This window comes from Mya arenaria, chromosome 4 (assembly GCF_026914265.1).
Source record: "Mya arenaria isolate MELC-2E11 chromosome 4, ASM2691426v1".
Classification (NCBI taxonomy): domain Eukaryota; kingdom Metazoa; phylum Mollusca; class Bivalvia; order Myida; family Myidae; genus Mya; species Mya arenaria.
Genome location: NC_069125.1, coordinates 37,038,474 through 37,058,321, shown reverse-complemented (window position 1 = coordinate 37,058,321; position 19,848 = coordinate 37,038,474).

The window sequence follows — 19,848 nt, the reverse complement described above, 5'->3', positions numbered from 1 at the left end:
AGTCAAACACTATAATTCATCTTTAACATATGTCATGCTAGTACATTTAACTGTAACACCCTTATTAACGAATCTTGTTCGTGTACATAATACTATTCTGGCCTGGTTGGAATATCTATACCTCTATATATAATGCATTTTTACAAATACATATACTTCACATATCAGTCGAATGCTAGAAAATGTTTTCACAAATTACTTTACCCATGATTGTCTAGCAGCAATATTGGACGTATCAACTTCAACCATTAAAGGATTCATTCAATATCGCTGCGATCTGTGACGCCAGTGTAGCAGGTATACCTATTACGGACTAGCAGAAGCCATTGTACTGCAGCAAGATGGAAGAGGACAATCATGATGAAGAGCATGGAGAGTTTATAACGTAAGCCTTTTTTTAAATTTCGTCGCGTTTGGTGATCTTTGTTTGCAGTAAAAAGATGGTTCGTGCTTGATCAATAGTATATTTTTTTCTCTTATTTAAGTGAGTCTTAAAAAGAAAAAAAGCTTAACCCGGTTTAAGGGCGTAATGACAATGTTGCATATTACCAACTTGTCAATGATATGTTTCTTTCTGAACTTGTTTAGTTGAACGGTTTGCATTTTAAATAATTGCTTAAATGAAAATATTCATCTCAATTGTATGTATTATATTGTAAATGCTACAAAAGTAACTGAATGCATCTTGTCGTGAATTTATTTTGTTTTGTGCATATATCACTTGTCTATTTTTCACGTATTAATTAATACCAAGGTAAATCCTTTGATTGTGTGTAAACTTTGTTCATCTTGAACAAGTTATATTGCATTAGATATTGCTTATTGACCACCTTGTCAATGTACGTCCTCGATTTAAGTATCCGATGTAAAAAAAAAGTGCACTATTATAATTTTGCACGTTCGATTTCAATTGAGATCAAGAACAAAAATCACAAACTACAATTAATGTATATATATATTTTTAGCTCCACTGGCCGAAGGCCATGGAGCTTATGTCGTCACAGATTGTCCGTCGTGAGTGCGTGCGTGCGTGCGTGCGTGCGTGCGTAAACTTTTACTTTAAACGACATCTCCTCTGAAACTGATAAGCGGATTTTGACAAAACTTCACAGGAATGTTCCTTTGGTGGTCCTTTACCAAAATTGCTCAAATGGTTCCGGTCCATTGCACAATATGGCCGCCAGAGCTAAAAATAGCAAAATCTTTAAACGACATCTCCTCTGAAATGGTTCGGCAGATTTTGATGAAACTTGACAGTAATGTTCCTTGGATGGTCCTTTATTAAAATTGCTCAAATGGTTCTGGTCCATTGCACAATATGGCCGCCACAGCTAAAAATAGCAAAATCTTTAAACGACATCTCCTCTGAAACGGATAGGCAGATTTTGATGAAACTTGACAGAATTGTTCCTTGGGTGGTCCTTAACCAAAATTGCTCAAACGGTTCCTTTCCGCTGCACAACATGGCTGCCAGGGCAAAAAAATAGAAAAACCTTTAAAGAACATCTTCTCAGAAACCGATGATCAGATTTTGATGAAACTTAATAGAAATGTTCCTTGGATGGTCCTTTATCAAATTTGCTTCAATGGTTTCGGTCCACTGCACAAGATGGCCCCCAGAGGTAAAAATAGAAAAATCTTTAAACGACTTCTCCTCAGAAACCGATGATCGTATTGCAATAAAACTTGACAGAAATGTTACTTGGGTAGTCCTTAACCAAAATAGCCCAAACAGTTCTGGTCTGCTGCACAACATGGGCACCAGAGCTAAGAATAGAAAAAAACGTTAAACTACATCTTCTCAGAAACCGATTATCAGATTTTGATGAAACTTTACATAAATGTTCATCGGGATGCCCTTTAACCAAAATTGCCCAAATGGTTCCGGTCCGCTGCACAACATGGCTGCGAGAGTTAAAAATAGAAAAACCTTTAAGGACTTCTCGTCCGCAGTCTTCACGAAAAACATTTTAACCTACTAGCCAGTTGGACTAGCATAATGGCATATTTTACTAGTCCGAATGACAATCTAGTAGTCCGACTATTTTGCCACATTATAAAACTGTATGCTTGAGGTAAATACCTATTTCAATTGAGCAGCTTGCAGTTTGAGTAAACATTTCTTTATTATGATGCTCATGCAGTGATAGGGAGTGACATCCTTCTGTTGGGAATAGTGCTCCTTGTTTTTCAGAACCTATGGGTACTATGTAAAAACAAAAGGCATCTTGCTTGAATAGACTGTAATAATATCAACATGGTTAGAAAAGAAATGCCATGCTTTAATAGCTTTGATTACATTTTACTACTGAATTACCTCCCTTTAATAGAAAAAAAAATGTCTTAATTTTTCACGTATAGCATCTTTAAATAATTTTTAAACAATAATAATTTATGAGTAAACATATAAGCATAAAGTTCTCACAAAAAGATCAATTTAAAAACCTTACATTTATACATAGGAAAGTATATATAGACTGAACATTAATTTTCGTTTAAGTGACATTCTGAAAGTTTATGAAACAGCTATTTTTAGTAACTTAAATGGCCGAAAAGTGTAAGTGAAACACCAAGTCGATTCTATCTCGTCAGTTCTTGTTCAGGTTAGATATTTGCTTCATAATCTATTCAGATTAAATGTTAACCGATGATCAGATTTTGATGAAACTTGGCAGAAATGTTCCTTGGGTGGTCATTAACCAAAATTTGTTAAATGGTTCCAGTCCACTGCACACCATGGCTGCCAGAGCTAAAAAATAAAAAAAACTTTATACGACTTGTCGTCGAAACCGATGACCTTTTTTCGATAAAACTTGACAGAAATGTTTGTTTGGTGCTCCTTTACTCAAATTGCCCAAATCATTTCGGTCCACTGCACAACATGGCAGCCAGAGCTATTAAAGTAAAAATTTTTTTTAAATAACTTCTCCTCAAAAATTGATGATTGTATTTCTATGAAACTTGACGAAAATGTTCGTTAGGTGGTCTTTGCTTGAACCTTTTGGCCAGTGGAGCACAGGCACTGATGTGCCTCTTGTTTTGTTAACAACTGTAATCAGCAAGCAATAATTTAACATTGTCCAATAAAATAACGAGCTTGTTGCTGCATCGAGCACCTTCATTAAACTGATACTGTTTTTTTTAATGTCACTAATTTAATCCAAAACTTATTAGATACTTAATAAAAGCTATGCATGACAAGACACCAACATCATACATAATTTGTCATTTCCGTCAGTCATATAGTGGTGTTCCTAGCTTTTGAGTTCTTAACTGTTAAGTGGTAAAATTGAGCAAACAGGCTCAATTACAATTACAAAATATACTCCCACAGAAAGAATATATGTTTAGATATACACATTTGAAATTTTGTTTGGAACGTTATCAGATATAGATATAATCAACAGAAACTGAAAGTAATTCAATATCATAACAATATACTGCTTATTCTTCCAGATATTTCCATTTGTGGACAACCATTCCTTCTGTTTTCATCCTTGTGGTTGTGTTGGTACTCGGGTTTCTTGCAAATGGCTTCATTTGCTACGCAGTGTACCGAAAAAAGATTGGCATGCCGTATCTAAACCCCGTCCTTATTGCAATGGCAATCAAAAACATCGTTACAGTTACGACTTGCATACCACTAGCGTTTGCAATGCTCTTCGACACGTCAACAATGGTGTTTCATACGTGTGTTATTCAAGAGAGCCTCACTTTTATTACAATCTTCGCTGGACACCTACTGCCTGCGCTACTGTCTGTCATACAATGTGACTACGTTACAAAACGAAACAGAGACCACGTGATCGGAAACAAAGTATACATTGTCCTCTTTGTTGTGCTTTGTCTTTCTGTGATTCTTAGCGCACAGACTGAGTTTATCGACGACCACTATTGTCATCTGTGGACCCGGCTTATGGACGAGGTTGTCCTCAATATCGTGTTTTCCATCATTGGCTCAGCCATCCTGTCCATAATTATTATGGTCACGTGTTATGTCATCATATATCGTCACACTGTCGTCAGTATGAAATCCCTTAAAACGACGCATGTTAAAGGTATGTTAACTCAGCTGCCCATTTCAAGGCGGTAACACCAATATTCTATCCAAATACAGTTATTTCTATAAGTTATGTTAACTGTGTTTGAAGATCTCAAAGTCATGTGTTGATTGTAATGTATTGGTTGTTTGGTAAAACAACGCATTGTAAATGGAAGAACAAATCAAGCAACCAAAAAATATGTGATCTTGCTTTACGAACCACAGTCAACATACAGTTTACAGGTACAACAGACAGTCCATATTCATACATTATGACTTAAAAAAGCCTCCAAAGCAGGACTAAGTGTACTATAGTCGCTTATTACACCAGTTTTTGACAAGCAACCTCCTATATGTCAATATTATAGTAGGTTTATGATGAAAAACAAGCAAAATGTAAAAACTCTATCACAGAATAAATGTTGTAGGTATAAATTCGTGAACACAGAGCAATCCATAAATAACCTGTTCATTTAATTGCTTTTTTCAGATGGAGGAAGTCAGCAGAATTCATCAGGCAATCAGAATTTAGTATCTTACAATCGCAAACGTTCGACTGCCATCCTCAAGCCAATGATCTGCATTGTGGTTGTTAACTGTGGAATGTTGTTGCCTTGGATCGTGCTTTTCGCCGTCACATTACGCGACCAAGAAAGGAACGAGAAATATGCTGAATTAAGAGTGTTGGCAATGTCTATAATGTACCTCATTGTCGTGTCTGATCCAGTCATTTTTATATGTTTCTCAACCAAGGGAAGATCTGCGTTAAAGCTTTTGTTTTCAAAATGCAGCAATAGAGTACAACCATCAACTGCGACCCAATTGGAAGAAAGAAGCAAAGTTTCATTTGTGACAAGTAGAATTCCCAGCAATACAGGATTGTGATTTTATAATACCTTTGGCGCACTAATGGAAATACACCGTGGATGGGGTGTAAATTTATTTAACGACGCAACTATCAATTAGGCTGTGTTGGTTTATGCAATAGTTTACTTAACTGGAAATCCATTTGGACATACTTATTTAAGTTACACGTTAAACCACTGTAATGGATTGATATTATTATTATCAATTTTACGGCGTACTTCAACTAAGAACCGACATACATCCAAGGCTCGTTGTTAACGGAGATGGCCGAAGTGTTCCGATTGGGTTGCCTGTGGGGCACAGTACACGGACAAGATGTTACCATGCTAAGATCGGTCACTGTATGGCCTTGACCGTGCTCCAGTATATGACATTGTTGTTGAGACTGTTATAAGTAGTTTTATTGTGAGACCGAGGAATCGAACTAATGACTTTATATTTGGTGCTCAAGTGTTTTACCACTAATAATACAGTGGTGTTTAATCAAATTTGAATATAAATTATTTTCATTTTAAAAGTTTTATAAAAGCATGATTGTTTGAATAAGACAAGCAATTGATTTATCTCATACATTTATCAGTAGTCTTGCAAAATCTACTGTGCTACATTTCGTTAAAGATGTATACAAGCTATTTTTCTTAATCATACGCATACAAATCCAGTTTCTGATTAATATTATAATAATGATATTAATACCTAACCGATATAATGCTTTTACTGGGTAAAGTTTTCAGTAGATTCTGTTAAGGAAATAGATGGCTATTATAAGTCGCGGGATTACTAGGTGACCCGATATGTGATATATGGGGCAAGGGAAACCATATTGCTTTGTTCATGTATATCCCATGTCGGGTCACCGTCTAACCCCATAACGTGTATATCATTATTCGACAAACTGTTTACAGATTAACAAATAAATACTCATCTCATTTAATTCATCGGCATCAGAATACATAGCCATTTTGGTAATATCAAGCCAAAAAACTAACTATAAGAGCAAGAAGCTGCGGAAACAACACAGACTTTCCATGAATGAAAAAAATCATTTATATGCATGTCGGGTCCAACACATTTATTTGTTTTTATTGCGAAATAGCTTTAACAAACCTTCAGAACCTGGGTGTATTCAAAATATTTAACATAACATCTAATTCGTTTTTGTATTATCTATCTTTGAAATCAAATACATTCTCAAAAGGTTCATTGGGGTTATTTCGGTTTGAAATACAGTCCAAAGGTATGTAATGATATATCGATGGTTTTAAACACAACATTTTAACATATTTCAATATAACTTTGCATTCCTATACCGCGGTTCAATTTACTTCTTTGTTTCCAACTTATTATCAGATAGCTTACTTCTACGGCCGAGATCTCGCATTCACCATATTTCATCTAATTTTTCGGAGTTATCAAGTCTTTATGTATTTAACATGCTGTAAAATCATCTCCTACTCCTAATCCGGTCTAATTACATATATCTAATAGCATTACTCCGTAATTATTTATGCTGCCTTTATCCTTTGAACCCTGCGCTAAAGTAACATTAGTTATATAATTATCGGGTAACAAACCATATATATATCATCTGTGACACGATCGTAATCCGACTTGCTGCGTTTAAGCGTAAACGTATGTCTTTTAATTAAACTTTGCCTACTACTTATTCACGTTATAACACACGATAAGCATATAGATCATCATCTAAACCAAAAGACGAACCATTAATTTAAATACAATGTCATATAATATCGTCAATAATCTTGAAAATCAAAGTGTCGTTTGTTACATAAGTATCCCTCAAATAGACAATTATACCACCAGCAGCCAATTGTATAAATATTGGATAAGTTGTTCACAGGTTATCATTAGGGTAGTTTGCACATTTAAATGATTTGATTGGTTGAAAATATTTTTTATGAATATTGACCAATCAATAAACATTTTGGCTAACTTTGACCTAACCAAAAAGTTAACCAGTTTTATACAATTGGCTGCTAAGCACCCTTTCCTTTTGGCTTATTTTCCCTATTTTAAACTAAGCATTCAAAATTACTTACATATGTAAACAGGTTGTCGAATTGTGATATATACGTTTTGGGGTTAGTAGGTCACCCAGTATGTGATATATTATATAATACAGTATATTATAGTTTCCCTTGCCTCGTGTATCCCATATTGGGTTACCTACTGAACACATAATTTTTAATGTTGTACTTTAAAACGATTTTCTTATTTATACTTTGCATTGTTACGGCGTTATATTTGTATATTCTCGGTTGAACATAAAACAATAAACCAGACTCATAAATCTATAAAAATAAGAAAGAATAATGGATAGGAACAAAAATAGAATAGCAGTGCTAAATATCATCGTTATATCTGAAGTCGATATTTAACATTTATATATGTTATACATCTTTCTCAACTACAGTTTTGTTGGCTTCATTATGTTATCAAATCATTCAGCTACTGGCTCCGTTACTTTATTAAATCATATAGGGAGAAATGTTTCTATAAATGACACATTTTTGCCCATGATTAGGCGTTTTACTGAAGCTTGTCTTATTCCATGGCAGTAAAAGAGTCGTTCTGTGCAATTTATTAAATATGTTAATTTAGTAATGCTCCATTTAGCTCACCAGAGCCCTAGTTTAGTGATCATGTTGAACTTCTGTGGCCGCATGTTGTCTGTTGTTCTTTGTCTTAAATGTCTTTAGCTGACTCTTTCTCGGGAACCATTTGGCTTATTTCTTCTGTAATGACTTTATTCTAACTTGTATGTACCCTTAAAATTAAGTAAACAACATAACATCGCCATTGACCAAACATTGACCATGATCAATTTAGAAATCTTCTTTAAAAAAGATCACTATTGTTAGTAAAAGAGAAAATAGTACTAAAAAGTGCACAGCATGTGTTGATGCAAACATTTTTTTATCACATAAATGCATAAGTATGTATTACTTAATTGATCCTAATGATAAAAAAAAATCAAAAACATAATTTATGCAAAGTTAGAAAAATATATTTGCCTTTATAAATTGGGTATTCAATTAATAGCTGCGAGTCTGCAACTTCCCCAGCGACAAACTATTGCTGATATCTTTCTATCTAAGTCGATTGAGTTCAACCAAAGAAAACATACAATTAAAAACACTTATATCGTGCCCCTTCTATACCCTTTCCCATTCCTTTGCCTTTACCATTCGGAGCTCCTCGGCCATTATTTTCAAAAAACAACCTCGGATGTATTTGGACGGTTTACATACTCAAAAAGTGGTACGTTTAAGTCCGCTGCAAATAGATCGGGTAGTAATCGTATTTAGTAGTTAAACTTTATGACTTATCTCTTGTGAATCTTAATTAGGTTTGCAATAATACACTTCAATGGCAATCAATTTAAACCGAGAGCAATGAATACAACTCTTAAACACTACATTTAATTAATGATATAATTCAAAAATTTAAGGACTACTTCAACTGATGTACCGGCATACATCCGAGGTTGTTTTCGATAAAATAGCCGAGGAGTTCCGAATGTGCCTTTACATTTCAAATTGAACCGCCATTTGTAATGTTATTTCAAAATTACACCAGGTAAAGATCCATCGACTGTTACCTTTTTGTTAAGTTGCTTACATGTTCAGGAGATTAAATGTACATTATTTTTTGCGGAAATTTAAAAAAGGGACTTGTCCAGTGTGGAACAAAAATGGCGGATTCTCGAAGTATTTTGTATTTTAGAAGGATATTGTGACCTGGTATGTAGGTTTGTATCACTCTTATCGTAATATAAATACGCCTTCCTGGAGGCAAGACTTGTAAGCTCCTCTTGGTTTTTAAACCTATGTTTCTAGAGGCCTTAACAAAACCGTTATTGAATGTATAAGCTGAAAGATTGTTTTTTTGCAAAGTGAAAATAGAAATTGCGTGACTAAAAACTGTGTTTTTATCCAAAATATACCATTTCAGTTTGAACATAGGTTGATATAGAACGGGTAAAATTAACACTTTAGCGTCACGTAAAGAAATACTAGCTAGTCGTCCTACCTAGAGCATATACACCCATACTCGTTTTCAAAGAGATGTTTTTCTTTTTAAAGCTGCACTCTCACCGATTTAACTTTTAAACATTACTTTTTGTCTTGGAACGAGCAACTTTTTGCGATAATCCATGGAAACCAGTTATACTGCGGACAAAAAATAGATTGCAGATTTTTATATTTAAGTTCAAAAATTGATGTTTTATGCATTTTCCTTAAACGGTATAAGCCATAAAACATTAATTTTCGAGCAGAAATATGAAAATCTACGTTCTGATTTTTTTGTCAGCGATCTTTTATTATTGGTTTCGAGATATTTATGCAAAAAATGCACTTTTCAAGACAAAAAATAAAAAAAAAGTTGTAAAAATGGTCAATCTGAGAGAGTGCAGCTTTAAAAACGCCATTCCTGAGAATCATCACGTTTCTCGTTAAACTTCAAAGCAAAGTTTGATGTTTACAGAACATGGTTTATGCAATGCCAACAATTAATATTGGTAATGCAATACTTACTGTCAATTACCCCCAATGAAGCGCTAATAAAATACTCTGGTACGTTTGGTTTAGCCAGTATTTATTGCAGGAAATATTGAACAAAGTAAATAAGCATTTGAGCTAGAGAGATGTATAACATAAATACAAAATAAGGTGTGATGTAATGCATAAACAGTGAGTAAATAACAGAATTGAGAATTAACCATAATTGGTTTTACTAAGTCTCTTTTCTGATACGTTTGTTGTTCAGAATTTTCAATGTTTTTAATCCTCTGATAAAATCACCTTTAGAAATTACCAATTGAAATAAATCTTTATGTAGTTGGAAATTGCCAATAGAAATACACCTTGAAGTAATTCTCTTTACTCTTCAAACATTAATTTATTCAATTGAACGAGATCAGATTTAACAGATTTGTTCTTTTTTACCTCCAGTACTAAAAAAGTGGGCCATTAGCTACTTTGTTATTCATTTGGCGTTGACGAGTGTCTTTTTTAAATTATAGCATTATCCTGGTATTTAACTTTTTGTTAACACACTTAATGTTTTACCTAGTTTTGTGGCTGATGGACTTGTCTCCGTAGTATTGTTTAAAGGGAATCGCTCATGTTTTGGCATCAACATATTTTTTCTCGCTAATGCATCTGAAAACACTTACATTACAATTAAAGGGGCTGTACTCCGTATGATGAAATAGCGGGGAAAAAAGAAAATTGTCGAATGTATTGAAACACACTTACTGAAGTACCACTTACTTTAGAATTATTTTTCGCAGTTTTTTGGTATTTTTCCATTAACAAATATTACTAGGTATGTCAACCTAGTAGAATTCATTCCTTATGTGTGATTGGCTAATCGATGTTATCACGTGATATTATCAAGTTAGATATAAAGCTTTAATATTTAATCCCTTAATTTAAGCCTTCGTAGCACAGTGGTTACAACACTGTACTGCAATTTTGGCAACACCGGTTCGAAACCGGTCTCCAACTCAATTTGTTTTACATTTTGGTATATTTTTACAATTATGATATCAAAGAGTAAAACATTTTATCAAATAATTGTCCTGAGATTCGTTACAGGAAAAAAACTTTTTTTGGTTTACACTTTTTACCAAAATTGCAGAAAAAAAATTACAATTAAAGTATACAAAGTCCATCCCAGTTGTAGTGGGATGCGAACAAACACCAGTACAGTCAAGAAAAACATAGAAAGCCGACACTTTATCCACTCGCACACAGACACTCATGCTCAGCTGATGATTTTAAACTTTATGGAAATATTGGTAGCACCACGTGATAATATCACCCAATCACGCAACAGCCTTTTGTGGAATCTCGTTAGTAACGAAATTCAAAATAGTGGACTTCAAAGACAATATTCGAGCATATATCAACAATTGTTGAAGGGTTCCAGCCGTCAGTATCTTAGTTTTAGTACTCTTCACGATTCGCCACACTTTATTATTTTATAATAGCAAAGTGCATTTTTACAAACCATGAACGAGTCGCTTTAATATACTGACAGCGCCGTCGCCACATTGAGGCACACTGAGGCAGCTGCCTCGATTAATATTTAGAGAGCAAATAAATATAATAAATAAAAATAACTAATTCAATGAAGACTAATAAGATCGACCTCTGACTTCGTGAACCGACTACAATTAATGTTACATTTAACTATGAAAAATGCCGTAGCAACAGACACTGAGCCAAACCGAGGCACCTTCTTTGCTGTCATTTAGCACTGCCGGGACTCTGTATAATGTATCAAACCCTACAGCAATGCCTTTTTGCTCGCGCATTGAGGGCACGCTCTATGAATAGAATGGCACTCCGTATTATTCAATTGATTCCGCATGAATTTCAAATATTGTATATTTATAATAGCCTAGACAATAAATACAAATTTTATCAACGATTTTTTGCATGTTCCATTTAATACATGCTTAAATTTCGGCTACATGTATCAAATATATAAACATTTATTCCGCATGAATTTCAAATATTGTATATTTATAATAGCCTAGACAATATATACACATTTTATCAACGAATTTTTGCATGTTCCATTTTATACATGCTTAAATTTCGGCAACATCTCTCAAATATATAAACATTTAATGAAATTTAAGGGAATGAAAAGCCCGGTTGCTATGTATAGAGCACGCTTGTTGAAGGCCTAGTTTAAGGAATATTTGGCATGAAAATCCCCTGCTGTGCATCTCCTGCTAATTGCACTGATGTCACAGTAGGGGCCAATTTCCTGTTTATTTGTTTATTGGCTCAGGGCCATTTAGGGTCCATTTATATAATAAAACTTCAAAAATTGCACAGCATGATATTCAGATCAGAGATCTGATAAGACAATTAGGCAATTAGATTTATATCAATACACAGAGGTTGTGTACAATACACGTTTTTTTTCTGTGTGTGTGTTGTTGTTGTTTGTTTTGTTTTTTGGGGGTGGGGGTGGGGGGGGGGTGGGGGGTCACTTTTTGATGGATTTAACTCGGCCTTTAAATAAGCAAACACAGATATGTCCACATGGACATAATTTAAGTTATTATAAATCTTTCATTAGGGAGAATTCCTCTCAGAGGGAGATGGTTAAAAGTCCAAAACAGCGGGGACGGAAGTACTAACCTTTTTATGAACTGGATAAGCACTTATGATGAAAAACGTTCCAAACCAAATATTGCGTAGTTTTTACATCGCTGGAGCCAATTACAATGGAACATAGTCTTTTAACAATTCTCGAGGAAAAGTGTTTGATGGTGCATCGACAGTGAGTGGCCAAGCAATTGTCGTTCAGGCTCGGATTACTGACCTTGATCTTTATGCTCAATATGTCATGCATTGTAGAAATTATTGTTTAAATCAAATAGTTGTCTATTTATGCACTCAGGTTCCATCAATTTGCAATTTTATGAACACATTTCAACAACTTACTTGTCACAACTCCGCAAAATACACATGCCATGTAAAAGCTCAGTGTCTGACATTTGAGCCGACTCACCACAGTTTGAGGAGGAAACGAATATGTCATATTTCAGTGGACTTCAAAAGGACAGACTCTCCCTATTCTCTCGGTTACAAGAAAGGATTCCATTAGAACCCTACCCATTATGAACATATATTCATCGCAGTAAAGATACTTTTAACGAAAAAGATGTGACAAGTTATTTGAAGTCAATGGAAAGCGGTATATAACTGCATTTATAAGACTATTTTATAGATATTTATGACAGGACAGTAATATAATAGCTGTACAAATAACTATATTGCCAGGGAAATCAGACAAAATCAAAGGGATAATGACGGTGTAAATACATCAGTGATGAACCATTATAAGCTTAATCACTTCTATCTAGTTTGAACCACGAAATACAGCACTTAACTTCACCTGAACAATTGGAAGACGTAAAAGAGGGGACATATTTGTTACCTGGAAATCATGACCATCTTCCGTTAAGCTTTGAATACAAAATCAATCAAACATTTTCAAACGAACTTCCTATGATAATAATATAAGCAAATTTTAAACTAACGCTATAAGATGGAAACACGCCTGCGTCTCTCAAAGAAGGATTTTAAATGTGTTGAAAAAACGACTTCCCCACCATTGATGCAATCTGTAAGTTAATTTTAAAATTACCTGTGGGTTCCTGTTCGTGCGAACGCAGTTTTGGCGCTTTCAGAAGACTCAAAACATGGAAACGATCAACCATGTTAGACGCTTGTCTTAATCGTTTGACTTTCATATCTGTTCATAAAACATTTCAATACACTGCACGTTTAATCTGCGATTGAGATTCCGGACATCGAAGTTTTTTTGTTTTGTTTTTTGCTTTTGATTCAGAAAACAAAATTAAATGTTATATATATGATGTATCTTGAATCAGTGCTTGCTTATTTTATAACTAAATCCCACTTTTTTACACCGAGCTCGTCCCTAGGTTCTAATACCAATCTATGAATCTATGAAATTCTTTTCTTAACGCTCGCTCATTAAAAATGAAAATGTATATAAAGTGCCAATAATACGAATTTTACGGTGGTTTGACAGGGCCGGTGTCGTCAATGGCAATCTAAGAGAAGTCATAGAAAAAAAATAGGAGGGCGCATGTTTCCGGACCCCTCTGCACTGCCTCGGTTTAAATGTGCCTCTGGCTACGGCACTTCATTGTCTAATGTGCTGCACTGTTATATTGCATGGTTACACGTCAATTAACTTAATAAGATTGTGATTTGATCATAACGTCACATCATACAGCTTAGAGTTGCACTTTATGATTTGTTTCTGCCTTTTATGTTCGGAATCAATACCCCAGAAATAATGGATTCGTGCAGTTAATAGAAGTTAAGTTTAAAAGGGAATAAGAACATTAATAAATGCATGTTGGCTTTTGAACGGATGTCTAATACTCAAACGCAATAAATCCATTTCGATAAACAAGAAAGGATCGATGGATGGCTTTAGTGTCGACGAAAATATCATAATTATGAGATCCATAATCAATATTAAAATTGCATTTATAAAGTACTGACTTAAGATCAGTACATATATATCTGCTAATACATTCTATATGTATTTTACCTGTGTTTCCTTATGCTATTCTTCGGCAAACTAATCTGCACTGCATTCCCTATATGTCTTCTACTTATTATACAAGGGACCAGTAATATTCATTGATATTAAACTGTTGAAAATAACAAATATTACAAACACCAAAGCAATATTCTATATATAGCATAGAATTGATATCGTTGTGTTTAACGCATTGGATCTTACTTACTGGTGTATCACATCGCTAACCACAAAATGTATACTTCGCAGTTTTGCGTATTTTTTTTTCAAATCGAAATTTACTGGGATTGTCCACAGTGGCGTGATGACAAAGGCTCATTAAAGTCACAATAAATGATTTCAACTAGCCAAAATTATATTTTATACATACTTGAACATGTATATTATCAATATAATACCTTGCCATAAACATAAAATGAGATTTGACAAAATTTGAAAATACCCTATACTGTAATTCATATTACAGTATAAGGCATTTTTGAATTTTGTCAAATTATTTATCGTGACTTTAATGAGCCTTTAATGAGTCATCAAGCCACTGTGGTAAGTACTGTATTTGCCGATATTGGGACCATCTGGTGTCTAGTCCCTTTAATATTGCCATTTTTTACTGCATCAAAACATTGCAAACAATTTGAACTATACTACAGCATTGTTTTATAAAATCCTGAAGCATGAATAAAAACTCCGCTATCACATAGTAGATCGAATCTTTGTCATCTCAATAACAAACAGTGTTTCAGGAAATTGCCTACCTGTTAATGGAATAAGTTTCCTTTGAATCGTAATGCTCAGTGTTTCAGGCAATTTCCCGCTTGTTAATGAAATAAGTTTCACTTTGAACCGCAAATACCATTTTTTCTCGAGCTTTTCTTTTATTAATGTCACGTTTCTATATTCATTAAAGGGAGTTTTATAGTTTGGTTATTCGTGTTATAGTGTTGATTCAACTCGATGATTGGCTCGATACGCCTTGTAGCCTAAAAAATGCCATAAGTTGGTTTCATGTCACAAGAATCAAAAACGACGTTTAAAGTGTGTTTTGGGGGTCAAATTAGACTGGTACCCTACGTGACTTTTCCTACAAAAATTGGAGAAAATAGAATGAGGGTACCAGTCTAGGTCAACGAGAGAAATGTATACATGTATTCCTGGTATTGTCTTTTCAACCTCTATTGAACAGTCAGTAAGTCAAATAATGGGGTTATTTATCATTCCATTATGTTCTTACTCAAACTATCCCGCTCCCATAACTTCCAGACTGTTCTTAGTCTAAATTTTGCCAATGAAATCATGGTATAACCGACACGTGGTGCATTTCTTTATTCAAATCCAAATTGCTTAAAAGTAAGAACAGTTTGGAACACTTGAAAAAATACTTTAATAACAATAATGCATGTATGATATCACATACACAAACTATTCTATCGCAATAACAACAGCATGGAAATAATTGACGTTAACAATAACGTTACGTTTGTGGTCATTTTCGTGTTGTTTTTTTATTAAAGTAAATATTTTAAAAAAATCTCCTGCATGTTAATGATTTTTTTTATATATCATCAACATATTGCATTTTAAATGATCTGTGAAATCTTTGTGATATAACGTTTACCAACATAAACATTATAACAACTTTGACGATCTACCGAAAATAGAACGTACACTGATTTATCTGAAGATCTCCAAAATTAAATACTAAACATATCCAAAAATGTCTTTATCATCATAACATTATTTGGAGTTGTTTCTTTATCTGCCCTATTTTAAAAAAATAGAATAGCCCTTTTTTGATAAAGACAACCAATATGTTTGTTTATGCCACTATCTATAAGTTACTCTAACTACTATCACACACAGGATCCCAGATGGTGTGTACTTGATGAATTTAACCACTATCGAAACTTAGTTAAATTTAACCACCATCAGAAACAGGGTTCCAGATGGCGTGTACTGGGTTAAATTTATCCACCATCGAAAACAGGAGTCCAGGTGATGTGAACTGGGACAGGATCACTATCGAAGACAGGACTCCAGGTGGTGTGTACTGGGTTAAATTTAACCAATATTGAAGACAGGATTCCAAGGTTGTGTGTTCTGGGTTAACTTTAACCACTATCAAACACAGGATTCCATGTGGTGTGTATTGGGTTAATTTAAACCACGATCGAACACAGGATTCCAGGTGGTGTGTTCTTGGTTAAGTTTATGAACTTTCGAAAACAGGATTACAGGTGGTGTTAAGTTGGTTGAATTTATCCAATATCGAAAACAGGATTCCAGGTGGTGTGTACTGGGTTAAATTTTACCACTATCGAAAACAGGATTCCAGGTGATGTGTACTGGGTTAAATTTTACCACTATCGAAAACAGGATTCCAGGTGGAGTGTACTGGGTTAAGTTTATGAACATTCGAACACAGGTTTCCAGGTGGTGTGAAGTTTGTTGAATTTAACCACTATCGAAAACAAGATTCCAATAGGTGTGAGCTGGGTTTAATTTCTCAACCTTTCACTTATCCAAACATTAATTAAATCCATGGTCATTCTGGTTACAATAAAGATATATCATTTGGGAAACACACTTTCCTCTTTAAGGTTCTTTACTCCATTTCCTGAAATATGTTCCAAATAGATCTTCATTGAGCGTTTACAATTAATACTTGTACATCTCAAAGAGGTTCGTGATTAACTAATAAACACTTGGCAACACACATTTCGATACTGACATTATCTAGATAATCTTTCATACCAAACAGTTATTAATCACGGAAGTAAAAGAAGCATTCCTTTTCTTTCTATGTATTCTACTTTGATGTTTTAACTTTCAATTACATAATTACTTTGATACCCTTGATGCTATACCAGCCATGTATGCATATTGCTTGAATATATATCTAATTGGTTATTGACTTGTACTATTGTCGACATCGAACGTAAGCAACAGCTATTCAAGTTTATTGAAAGACCCACTGGCTCCTTTTTTATTTTCAAGGTTTAACTTGCCTTTTCTCTTCATGGCAGTGTCGCACATACCACCGTCTCATTCGAATCGAAACCGCAGTCTCGATCAAACCGAGCAGTCTCAACCAAACCGAGACCACAGTCTCAGTAAAACCAATGCTACAGTCTCAATCCAATCACTGCCAAAGTCTCAATCAAACCCGAGGCCTCAGACTATCAAAACGAGGCTGCAATATCAATCAAATTGAGACTGCACCACAGTCTCAGTGAAACCCGAGGCTGCAGTCTCAATCAAATCGAGGGAACAATCTCAATCAAGAAGAGAATGCAGTCTCAATCAAACCGAGGCTGCAGTCTCAATCAAACTGTCAAAACGAGGCTGCAATATCAGTCAAATTGGGACTGTACCACAGTTTCAGTGAAACCCGAGGCTGCAGTCTCAATCAAATCGAGGGAACAATCTCAATCAAGAAGAGAATGCAGTCTCAATCAAACTGAGGCTGCAGTCTCAATCAAACTGTCAAAACGAGGCTGCAATATCAATCAAATTGAGACTGCAGTCTCAATCAAAACGAGGTTGCAGTCAAAGCTGTCTGAATATATAGTTCTTCCTGAAGGATATCTTTTCCGGAGTATATTTCAATACCCCTTTCAAAACTCGCATTTTCAGACGTGGTCTTTATCACGAAGTGTTACATTCATATCGTTGTTATAACAGTCTGGACAAAGGTTATAAGCCAAATTAAGACACAAAAACTAGCAGATTTAAATGACATGAGGAGTTGATAAATTGATTAAATGTCCACTAACCCTGGTTTTGAAGTGCTTGTTACATTGTGCCCTCAAACATAACGATGCAATCAATGAAATGGTATTTATATTATTATCATGGATACTATAATAACCACAAGACAAACATACGATGTGGAAAGGGGTAATTTTACGAGGTTTTGTGATATGAATTCTCGTTTAGGGAATTTATCTGATTATTGCACAAACAACAATACGTTATTTAACAGAATATTTTAGCATACGATTATGCCACTGATTTCTGGTATACCTCGACGTTATCAGGATACCTTCATTAATTCAAACTGTCGTGTTATAATTGATTTCTACGGTGCCCCTAAAGTTTAGTCACATTTTTTGTGTGTCAAACTTTTATATTACTAGTATTACGCATAATCCTAACATTGTCAGTATTTAATTTGTGTTTATTTTTTCAGTTTGTACATCTTTTGTTTTGCATTTCTAATGTTTTCATGTTAATAAACTTAATAAGAGTAAATGCTATTTTGTTGTGTATTAAATATTATGTTGACATTATGTCATTTATCCTTCACAACATAGCTGTCAGTCTAGATAACCAATGAAAGGATGGTTATGCAATAGGTGAACACTCGAGATCAAATATTTTTAGGTAATTGGAATCGAGATATAATAACATGTTATAACTAAATTAACCTCAAATTTATTGCCTAGGCCCATATACAGCCCACATATACCAAGTAGGACCCATATGGGTCCCATATCAAGCCCTGTTCCTAAACCCATGTGGGGCCCATATTGGTCCCAAATCGAGCCATGTTCCAAAACCCATGTGGGGCCCATATGGGTCCCATATTCAACCCATATGGGCTTGGGACCCACATGGAGCCCTGATGCAAAACCCATGTGGATCCCAGATGGATAGCCCACATGGGACCCATGTGGTAACCCATGTGGGTCCCATATGGGCCGCATATGTTTCGCTGGCTGGGAAGTGACACCCGACACTTATCATTATTTCGTAATATTATTTGTATTTATAAATGCACTCATCATTACGAAATATTATTTCTTATTTTCGAAATGTCATATTTGTTATTACGTTATACATTTCGTTATTAAGAAATATTAAATCGAATTTTCAAACAATTTACGGAATAAAATGAAGTGCCGGGTGTCTTTAGGGGCACCGTAGACATCCTTCATCAGACTGAATTAAGCATAGCAATTACAGGGGTTGGTATAGATGCTTATATGATGGTGCATGACCTGCATTAAAAGTTATATTTAGTAGGTAGTAATTATTTGATAGGGACCTTCTAATTATCAATTTTATTTAAATAATATATACTCAGAGCCAATCGAAAAACCAGTATGTCCAGTCCAAATCAGACCACCCCACCGAAGTGAAGAAAAGTATACTTCATGGACGTAATTCGACCTTCAATAGAACAAAGAATATTTACGAAATATTTCAAAATAGTTGCAACATTCCCTTCACACTGCATGCTGGACAATGGCTCGACATTGATGAAATGTAGAAACCTCAATCATTTGAAAGTTCATGTCTCCTGTGCTTAATTGTTATTAAGTTCTTGGAACAAAACTTATTTGCTTACGGTAATGGAAGAGGGAATATGAGGACAAAATTTTGATCAGATTAAAAAACACTTTGAATTAAAAGCAATTAATCTACTGCCACGAACGTGATGGAGGCGGGCGCTTGGTGCAGTACTGGTACACCATACATGTATGCTAACAATTATAACATGTATAAATAAGTAAAGAAAAAGTAAAGAGATTGTTTCAGTTTAATGGTATAACTGCTTCCAATGATGGGCAAGCCCTCTTAATTTATTCATGAGACACCAAAGGCCAGTCATGATTACTTTCTCAAATTTGAGTTTAGACTGCAAATATTTATTTCATTGTAGCTTTCTTTTTAGTTGAATTAATATGATAATGAAATTTGCTGAATTTTATTATTGTTTGAAATTGAACAATTATTAATATTCATTTTTGAAATAAAGATAATTGCTTGTCCTGCTTTTTTGAGTCTGAGTCTAGACTTGGACC